The sequence below is a fragment of the Mustela putorius genome, unplaced genomic scaffold, assembly GCF_011764305.1.
Source record: "Mustela putorius furo isolate JIRA1106 unplaced genomic scaffold, ASM1176430v1.1 tig00000081_pilon_pilon_pilon, whole genome shotgun sequence".
NCBI classification, from domain to species: domain Eukaryota; kingdom Metazoa; phylum Chordata; class Mammalia; order Carnivora; family Mustelidae; genus Mustela; species Mustela putorius.
The window spans coordinates 42,700-52,719 of NW_025421272.1; the positions used below are offsets into that span (position 1 = coordinate 42,700).

The 10,020-nt window shown below is 47.3% G+C and overlaps 1 long non-coding RNA gene across 1 annotated transcript; it reads right to left on the bottom strand.

Annotated features, from left to right (window-relative positions):
- Positions 1-779: 779 nt before the first annotated feature.
- On the bottom strand, positions 780-9,479 carry LOC101675965. The gene is made up of 3 exons (XR_006601382.1): positions 8,548-9,479; positions 5,845-5,924; positions 780-3,373 (listed from the first exon to the last, which is right to left on the bottom strand). It is a non-coding gene; the product is annotated as an uncharacterized LOC101675965 (long non-coding RNA).
- Positions 9,480-10,020: the final 541 nt, after the last annotated feature.

Here is a 10,020-nt window from a genome sequence, read left to right on the forward strand (position 1 = left end):
CAGTTGTTCGGCCCCTGGATTCTGGTTGCCACCGTGGTTCTTTAGTCAGTGCGGTGACCAGCAGCATACTGGGTGCTGGGATGAGTCAGTTCAGCTCCTTGGTCCCTCTGGGAGAGGGAGGGGCCTGGCCGGGAAGGGGCGGCTGAGCAGCGTTTGTGAGTCAGAGGCAGGGGACTTAAAATCCTGACGATTAGACATGGAAGGGATCTTAGATGATCTGGTTTCAATGATCTGGTTTCATGGTTTTCATGCTATTTTGTGGGGAGGGAGCCGCCACGCCCATTCAGTATTATACTTCCAAGTAAGATACGATTTGAAGAAAGGTTTTGGTGCTTAAAATAAAAGTCTGAAAATGATTTGATTTTATCCAAACTCCTCTGTTTTTTTGGTGAGGGAAACAGCCTCAGGGAGCCACAAAGACTTACCCAAGATTGTCAATGAATTAACAGCAAAATCTGAGGAAGAAACTTTCTCTCCCAACTCCACCTCCACCACCTGCCAGTGCTCCTGGGCTTCCAGAAGACAACCTTAGATAAGTGGCTACGGTAACCTGCCTCTGAGCTAGAAATCTTAGAGAAGAGCTTAGTAAATGCTACCAAAAGGCTTAAAGAATGAGCCCCCTTCTCCCTCCCAAGCCAAATCAAAAGGTTTTGATACTAGGGGCGCCTGGGTGGCTCAGTGGGTTAAGGCTTTTGCCTTCGGCTCAGGTCATGATCCCAGGGTCCTAGGATCGAGCCCCGCGTCGGGCTCTCTGCTCTGCAGGGAGCCTGCTTCCTCCTCTCTCTCTGCCTGCCTCTTTGCCTACTTTTGATCTCCGTCTGTCAAATAAATAAATCTAAAAAGAAAAAAAGGTTTTGATACTATAATCATTGTCTTTAACCTTTCAAATATGTGTTATTAGCATGAATTGTCTAAGTTGAAGTAATAACACTGTCTTAAATCAGCAGGACGGGGGGGGCATTTTTACTACTGCAAATGGGTTAGTCGTGAATGGTCTCTGCCTCCAATTTATTTCTGAATTTGCTTTAGAGCAAAAAATCATATAATAGGTGAGTGGCTGCAAATGTTAACAGTCACAGCTTGTCTGCAATCTCTGGTTATTGACAGAAGTGAAGTAGATGCTTGGAAAAAAGGATTAACAGAAGTTAATAGAAGAATACTCAACACCTGCTTTCAATCCTTATCCTCGCTACATCAGTAGTAAGAAACACCTAGGGGTTATAAATAAGCCCTCAAATTACAATGAGAGCCACTAGCACTGAGCAGCAGCTGGGCCTGGCGATCCACCACCAGGCTAGCGCCCTCCGTCTCAGCCCTCAGGCCTACTCAGGGGCGGCTGTGGAGGCCTCACAGTGACGTCTCAGGCAGTTTAAACTCGTGTGCACATAAGCGACGATTTTTACCATCTCAGCTATTTGAAGTGTTTGCAGAGAACCCCTGAAGCGCTGCCACAAAAGCCAGTTTCAAAACCACTAGTTTGGTGGAGAGAACCCGAGTTTCTGAGCCCACAGATCTGGGTTTGGAATTCCAGCCCTGCAGCACCAGCTGAGCTCCCTTGTGGGCGGGTGGGGAGCTGAGCCATTTCCTCGTCTAGAGCACAGCGCTTTGCCAGAAGAGCCGGTTGAATGTGGTTGCTTAGTAAATGTTCCCCTCCCCACTGTTCATGGGATGAGATGGCATTTCTATCTCTGGCTGCTGGCAGACACTGCATGTCTGGCAGACGTCTGTTGCACCATGTATTGAGACTAGGAGACAACCGGCCCCACCCTGGGTCTTCCACCTTACGGAGGTAAAATTCTGACCTTAAAGCATTCTGGTCTGGCATTTGCAATGTATTGTAAAACTATCACTACTCAAAAACTTTAAAGTTCATACATGTATTTTATTAAAGGATTAAAATGTTCTTATGGATGCAGGTGCTCTGATGCTTTTAAAATTGCGTAAAAGCAATGGAAGGGGGCCCGAGAGAAAGAAACCACTTGTTGGGGTTGAGGGGACACCTAAGAACTCCTGAGCCCTGTGGAGACTGACATGGCCTCACTTTGCTGAGGTTCCTGACTAAAGACAGAGACCAGCTGTCCAGGCTGAGGAGCAGGGGAGGCAGAAGCAGGTGGCCTTTAACCTCTGCCGTGCAGATCTCTGAGGCAGAGGCCTGGGCCCAGGTTGTGTGCGCTATCTAGTAAGAAAACCTCCGTGAGGACCCTAGACCCCAAGGTTGGAAAACGAAGCAAAAGACCTTGGGTTCATATGATCCCCATCCCTCCACCCTGGCCATCTCTTGTGCCAAAGAAGCCCAAGCTAGCTGAACGTATTTAAGGCTCTGTCACCCAGCTTAAACCAGATTAGCGTTCACTGTAAATGGTTGCCCTACTACACCTTGCCATGTGGAAGGTCAGGCCCTAGACTGGTGGTTCATTCAAGTTGCCGTGGAGGTGCCGCGACCAGCTAGCACACCGTCTTCGCTGGGGCAGCTCCCACTCTTAATGTCAACTCTTGGGACATGACCTCTGTGCTCTGGCACCTCAGGCAATTCTTTCATCTGAATGATAAACCAGGTGCTGCCTCAGAGGCTCCTCTTGCCACCACCCCCCCCACTGTGCTCATATGTCCCTGAGGACTAGCCATGTGCTCCGGTCCCTGCCCCAGAGCATTCCTTCTCAAAGTACACTTTACCACAAGGCAGCCCCCAGCCGGCGCTCACACCTTTGCAAACAGCCTCCAGCACCGGGCTTGTCCTCTGCTCGGTCTGGGGGACCTAACTGGTCAGTGTCCAGAGCTGGCGTGAACACTGGTGCCACTCTGCCCTTCCTCCTCCGCACCCAAGTAAGAAGTTAACGTCTTTGCAGACACGTTCCCTGGGACTGGGAAACACTCCGCCATGCAGTCTGGCTATGAAGCTTAATCTTAAGTTCTAAACCATACCAGGCAGGAATAAACCAGAGCATCCAGCGCCGCCTCATATAGCTTCCGTCTGCTACTCGGGGGGAAGCCAGAGGAGTGGCAGCAGGGGCACCTGCCTCTCCTTAACTGATCACCCTTGCCTATCCCACGACCTCCACCCAGCCCTACATTGCAGAGCACTCCAGGCTTTTAGAGAACTCTGCCAATGCCTGAAGAGCCCCGACAGAGCTGAGGACAAGGGCCTGGCCATCTGGGATCACCTAGTCACTCCTCCTTGCTGGCCCCTCACTGCAGGTCTTTGCTTTCACCAGCTCTGGATACACCAGGACTCATTCATTTAACAAGTAATTGAGGGCCGTGGGTTGGCACAGGCTTCACTGGTGATTCACACACACATAACCGCCCCCATCACCCTAAGAGGTGGTGACATGGCATTTCTGTCTTGACGCTGTTTCCCCTAGGAGTGTGCCGTCTGTTAGGGAAGATGGGGCAGATAAAAGTTAAGTTAAAGGGTGTTCATTATCCAAAAAGAACTGAGGCTTGAAAAAGCCTCTGAGTCAACCTGCTTAAAATGGAGACTAGAGTTACATATAATGAACAGTGGAAAAGGTTTGACTGGAAATTCCTGGAAAACGAAACTACTACTAAAACTAGTAGGTCTCAAAGTGCAACTGCAACTATGGGCTAGTTCTTAGAACAAAATTATTTTATACGTATTTCCCTCCTAAAATTACACGATTGCACAACAGGATACCATTTCCGTGGGGCAGTCATTTTTGCAAAAGTTAGGGGCTTCCTCAGTTTCTCTCGAAGCCTCTCTTATTCCATTACTCAAATTGCCCCCTGAAGCACCTCTTTGGTTCCACGAAGCTCTTCCTTTCTTAATGGACCTGACCCTCAGCCCCTTATTTGCGTGACTGTAGTCATTTGAGCAGTTTCCCACCAATACTCTGTGACTTTATGACATTCTACATTTTAAAACTTAAATTGTACTCTGGCACCATTTCATTGTACTGTCAACGTCAGAAATTTACAACATCTCACAATCTTAAGTATGAGATGGAAGGGGGGGTGTGGTGCGGGGAGAGTGGTAAGCACGGGGATGCTTAAAAAGAGACAACAGGCCCCAAATGAAGCCAGCTGTGCAAAGCCCCACGTCCACACATCCTGGCTTGCTACCTGAACTGTACCTTCAGCTCCCCAGGCAGAACCTTTAACCAGTCATCATGGAATTACCTAGTCAGTACTGGTGAGAGAATCCACTTGATATAGCCCCCTCTGATCCTGGGAGAAAGGCCATCTTGCGGAAACAATGCATTCCTTACTAACCATTCCCCTTTCCCATCCCATTTTTGCTTTTAAGAACCCTGCATTTTGTACAGCCCTTCACAGCGCCTTTCTGCTGCTGGATGGTCCTATGTAAATTCATGACCTGCCCAACTAAGGAGTCACTGAATCAAAGCCAATTTGATCTCTGAAGTTACTCAGCTGAATTTTTATTGTTTAACAATGTCTAAGTGGAAAGTAATTTTTTATATGCTCAGTTGTTCGGAGAATACTTTTCACGTGTTCTGACTTTAGCTTTCCTCTACAACTCTGAAGGCCTACATAGATACGGCTTAAAGGAATAAGAAAGCCCATCAGCACATCTGACCAGAGAACCTGCCCTGAAGGGGCAGCAGTGGTGTCAACTCATGGCAATACTAGGTCAGCATGAGCCGAGGCAGGAGGGCAGGTTTGGGGAACTGAGTTGGAGCGCACAGTTTAGCAAATGAGGAAGTACTTGTAAAAAGAGGCCAAGGAAGTCTATTTTCGGTTAAACACTGGTCTCGATTCTTTAACTATTTGGGGTTTCTGAACAGAGAACTGAAAAAGATGATATAAGATTTATTATGGGTCAGACACTGTTTAACTACTTGAATTAACTAACACACTTAATTCTATCAACCTGGTAGGTCAATACTACTCTATCCTCATTTGAAAATAAGGCAGTGGAGGGGTGCCAGGGTGGCTCAGTCAGTTGGGCATCTATCTGCCTTTGGCTCAGGTCATGATTCCAGGGTCCTGGGACTGAGCCCCACGTCAGGCTCCCTGCTCAGTGGGAGTTTGCTTTTTCCTCTCCCTCTGTCTCTCCTCCCAGCTTGTGCTCTGTCTCTCAAATAAATTAGAAAAGAAAAGAAAATTTGACAACAGAGCCTGCACTGCTGTTAAGGCCCTGGCTCAAGGTTACACAGCAAATAAGTAGCAGAACCATGGTTTGAGTTCCAGCTCTCTGTCTCTAGAGACCACACTCTTACCCAGCTTCTCCTTGGTCAGAGCCAGCTGGGAGTGGGTGCTAGGAGGATGAAGGAGCGGGAAGAACAGTGAGAGGCCACGTGCCGGATAAAAGGCCTGAATCAGAGCAGAGAAGGCACAGGAGCAATTCCAAAGGGACCCTTGGAGTACTAGAGCTATTGCACTGAATTTACACAGGACTATTCATTTTCAAAATACAGAACCACATTACATTTCACACAAAGTAGTCCATGTTGCAAGAAGGAATTAGCTACTCTTTAAAAGGTACTAAATTTCTTAGGAGGAGCTCCCTCATTCAACTGTAAGCCTTCGACCTCTCGCACAGAGACAAATCTGTTGGCAGTAGACACCAACTCCATGAAGGGTCAAGATAGCTCTTAGCCTGAAGAAGACACGGTCTGGTGTTGATGTGTGTGGAGCCCTAGGTGGCCCAGACCCAGAGACTGTGGGACTTATGAACTAGCCCCCTTAGCTGCTTATTTAGGGTGTGGTCTTGACCACTGTACTCTGCTTTAATTTCTCACTTATGGGGATGTTTGTCCAATCAAACCACAAGGCTGTTGTTCCCTGAAGAAAACCATGTTTTACAGCCTAGTGGCTCTGCAAGTGACACTGAATGCCTACTCTGACAGACTCGCCACACCTTACCAGCTTTCCAGTGTAGTCCAAAGTGGGAGGCGGCAGGAATCCTTGTCTGGACCATGCTTGAAGGCAACAGCATGTCTACTCTGCCAAACCAGAGAGAAGAGAGAAATAGATCAGGTCTTTCCAGGGGTGACAGAAACTCCTGGCCATCTCCAACCAGGAGGTTCCCAACATGAAACACTTCATATTCAGCAACTACAGTCAGACTCTTGATTTTGCCTCAGGTCATGATCTCAGGGTCTTGAGATCAAGGGAGAAGAAGAAGCAAGCTCCCCACTAAGCAGGGAGCCTGACTTGGGGCTTGATCCCAGGGCTCCAAGATAATGACCTGAGCCTGAGGCAGATGCTTAACCAACTGAGCCACTTAGGTGACCCTAAAATAAACAATTAAAATAAATTAGTCAATAAATCTCCTTCCCATATGGCACAGGCACTTTTTAAACTGCTGCCTCTGTGCTGAGTCTTAGGGCAAGTGAGCTTGTACATGGGCCCTTTAAAAGTGGACTCTCACTTTCCCACAGCCCTCCAGTTCTCCTGATCAGCCCTGCTAATTTTCAGAGCTCCTGAAGTTACACACCACTGATTTTTTTACAGCCAGATGTTATGAGGGTTCCTCTTCCCAGTGCAGATCTCCATAGCTCGAGGTGCCTGATGAGGGGGCAGGGTTTGAACCCCTCACTTCTGAGGGACGATCTCTGTGCCTGTGATATCCCTCCCACTAGTGAGTCACTGTACCAGGGTTATGGGTCCCAACTAGAACATGCCTTTGCCCCTCCTACTCTTCTCCATGTGGCTTTCTTTCTATCTTTAGCTGTGGAAGAGCTGTTCTGCTAGTCTTCAGAACATTCTCAGTGGAGTTGCTACGTATACAGGTGCAGCCTTGGTGTATCCACGGGCGGGAACCTTTGATTATGTAGGAGGATTCTAGTCAAATAACAAAATGGGAGTTTCTAACCCTTGTCAGGCACCTCATTAGGCATAAGAAAACAGGATCCTTGTCCTGATGGAAAGGAGAGTTGAGAGAAGACAGGTAAGTGTGATGAACGTTGCAGAGGAACGTTGCATTGCTGGGAACCTGCACTGAGCCTGTGGCAAATCAAGAGAGGGGGACCTAAGGAAGTAATGTTTAAACTGAGGCCTGAAGGATGAGGGAAAGAGAAGGAAGATGCTGATTCATCGAGTACATACTGTGTGCCTACGTGTGATCTCTCTCTGTCAAATAAATAAATAAAATCTTTAAAAAAAAAAAGCCAACTTAATTAAAAATTAAAGGCTGTTGTCATAGTCATGGCCAGAAAAGATGAGCGCATCAGGATATGGAGAGAAGTGGATGTATGGGCTCAGGAGGTACCAGTACAAGTAGAACTAATGGGACTTAGTACATGGTACTGAGATAAAGGAGGAGGAATCAAAGATGGCTCCTGGTTTCTTTTCTTTTCTTTTCTTTTCTTTTTTTTTAAGATTTTATTTACTTAAGAGAGAGAGAGAGCATGAGAGGGGAGAAGGTCAGAGAGAGAAGCAGACTCCCCGTTGGGCAGGGAGCCTGATGCAGGACTCGATCCTGGGACTCCAGGATCACCACCTGATCTGAAGGCAGTCACTTAACCAACTGAGCCACCCAAGCGCCCCTCCTGGTTTCTGTCTTGATCAACTGGGTGAATAGTGACCCACCCAGATGACCTACCAAGATGGAGAAAAGGGAGAAGGAAGTTTAAGGGAAAGAATCATTCACTTAAATTTGATACATTCTACTTCAGTTAAAAAAATTGGCTGATTAAACGAAAACCATGCCTCCTCAATCCCTGTGTTCTCTATACCCATTCATCACCCCTTCCTTCTGATGTCCAAAGGCACCCTGATTCTTTTCTGATCCTTGGTCCCTCTGATATCCAAACCCCAAGCAGAACATGACCCAGGACTGCCGAGAGAATGCTGTCCTTAGCCATACCAATCACTCTCACAGAAGTGGCCCCATGGCTGCCACGTGCTTTCACCAGATCTTTTCTGACTGACACTTCCTTCCCTACTAAGGCTGCTGAGTTCCTTCAGGCAAAGCCCCTTCATCATCCTAGTGCTCAAATCATTCTGTGGGAGCAGCCTCTGCCTCCCCACGCTCAGAAGGGCCCTGCCCCTGCTTTAATGGTCTTCTATTGCAGGCTTGAAATTCCTACCGTATTTAATGAGGGGCCCACATCTTTATTTAGCACTAGGTCCCACAGATTATGTAGCTGGTCCTATCTGTACACTTGTGTCATAATGATGGGGAACCTGGAGCAGCATTCTTTCCCATCTCTGGGAATGAGCCTCATTTCCAACTACGACCCACTGCTTTGGAGATAAAGCAAAAAAAAAAAAAAAAAAAAAAGTTCACTTTCTTTGTTTCTATGAAATACAGTTTTATGTTTCTTCCTGGGTAATAACTTAGGAGAGAACCTTGGGACTAAAATGCAGAAATAACAAATTATGGGCTATTAAGTGTGGTTAATTAGTTCTTTATAGCTTAGGCAGAGACATGTCTGACTTCCTCTGGCATACTCAGTGATAGGTAGGGACATGGGCCTGCTTAAATACAACTTAGGGTCCCTCAGGAGGTAGAGGGAATAGCAACTGAGTAATCCCAGCCTGGCTTTTGAAGCTAAGGCCTCCCCACCAGTGAGAGTATGTTCTCTTGCAAGCCTAATCACTCAGTGATCAGGGACCCTTTACCTGAGACCTGCTCAGCTCTCCTAGTGTGGAGGTGGCCTGTGTGATGTCTAGGCATCATGCAGCAGCCTCTGGGTTGTAACTCATACTTCTGCCCCAGACTCCAAGTTGGTTCCATCTGCCACTCCAGCTCCAAACAGCCACAAATCCTTGCTTACTTCAGTAAACACCTATTTTTTAAAAAACTGAACCAAAAAAATGTTGCTTAGATTCCTTGCTGTTTTAAACAGGATGCAGAAATGCTCTGCTGCCTATGATCACAGCCCTTTGCATCCTGATGAGCTCACGCATAAAGCACTATGACCTCTGAGTGGCAATTCTTCCAGTGTCACTTACAGCAGTAATATCGACAGAAAATATAATCCGCCCCCAAATTCCTTGTTCATAGCCAGTATCAATTCAAACTGGTTATCAAAGGCTTTCAGAATGTACTAGGTCATCCCACTGATTCCCCACTGAACTGATCACGTAACTGCTGCCCTGCTCAGGAAGCTTAGCCTACATCCTTGGTTCACAAAAAGCCTGAATTCCTTCGTCTGGTATCTGCATGCGTCCCATTCTGACATCAGCTGGGCTTTCCAGCTCTATCGCCCTAGAGCCTGCATCCCAGCCACACCAAACTATTCTTTACTCCACGTACTTTCTCCCTTTTATTCGATCTCTTCTCCCTCAACTTTTACGTTCCTATTCATTGAGTGCCTAACCTTGCTAGGTCTGGGGAATACAATAGGAAGAAAGCAGGCCCAGTCTCTAGGTCTAGTGAATCCATAATCACACAAACCTTTGTGGCAAAGTGTAAGAAGGGCTATGGGGGAAAGGAAAGGAGGCTGTGAGTGCCCACATCAGGGGCTTGGTCTAGTCTGGGCATCAGGAAAGCTCACTTGAGGAGTGTGATTTTTAATTTTTTTAAAAGATTTTATTTATTTATTAGAGAGAGTGTGTGCAAATGCCTGCACACATGCAAATGGGGGAGGAGGAGAGGGAAAGAGAGAGAACCCCAAGCAGACTCTGCACTGAGCATGGAGGCCAACACTGGGCTTGATCCCCCAACCCTGAGATCAAGATGTGAGTTGAGATTGAGTCAGAGGCTTAACCAACTGAGCCACCCAGGCATCCCTTGAGGAGTGTGATTTCTGAGACCAGAAACAGAGGTGGTAACTGGGCACCAACTAGCAGCCAGGGCAGGCTACTAGGAGGGCATGTTCAGGCCGGACTAGCATGGAAGGAGCCCTGGAAGCAAGGCCATTTTGAGGGAAGCCCTGACAGACCAGAGAGGCTGGAGTGCAGAGGGCAAGAGGAGATGTGAGTTCAGGTTAGGATAAGCTGAGTCTGAACTCAAAGTATGTGGTTGTCATCCCTAGAGCCAGGGGAGATCTTTGAAGGATTTTCAGTAGTAGTATCAGGGTCTATGTTTTTTAAAGTAGGCTCTGTGCTCAATGTGGGGGCTTGAACTTTCAATCCTGTTATCAAAAGTTG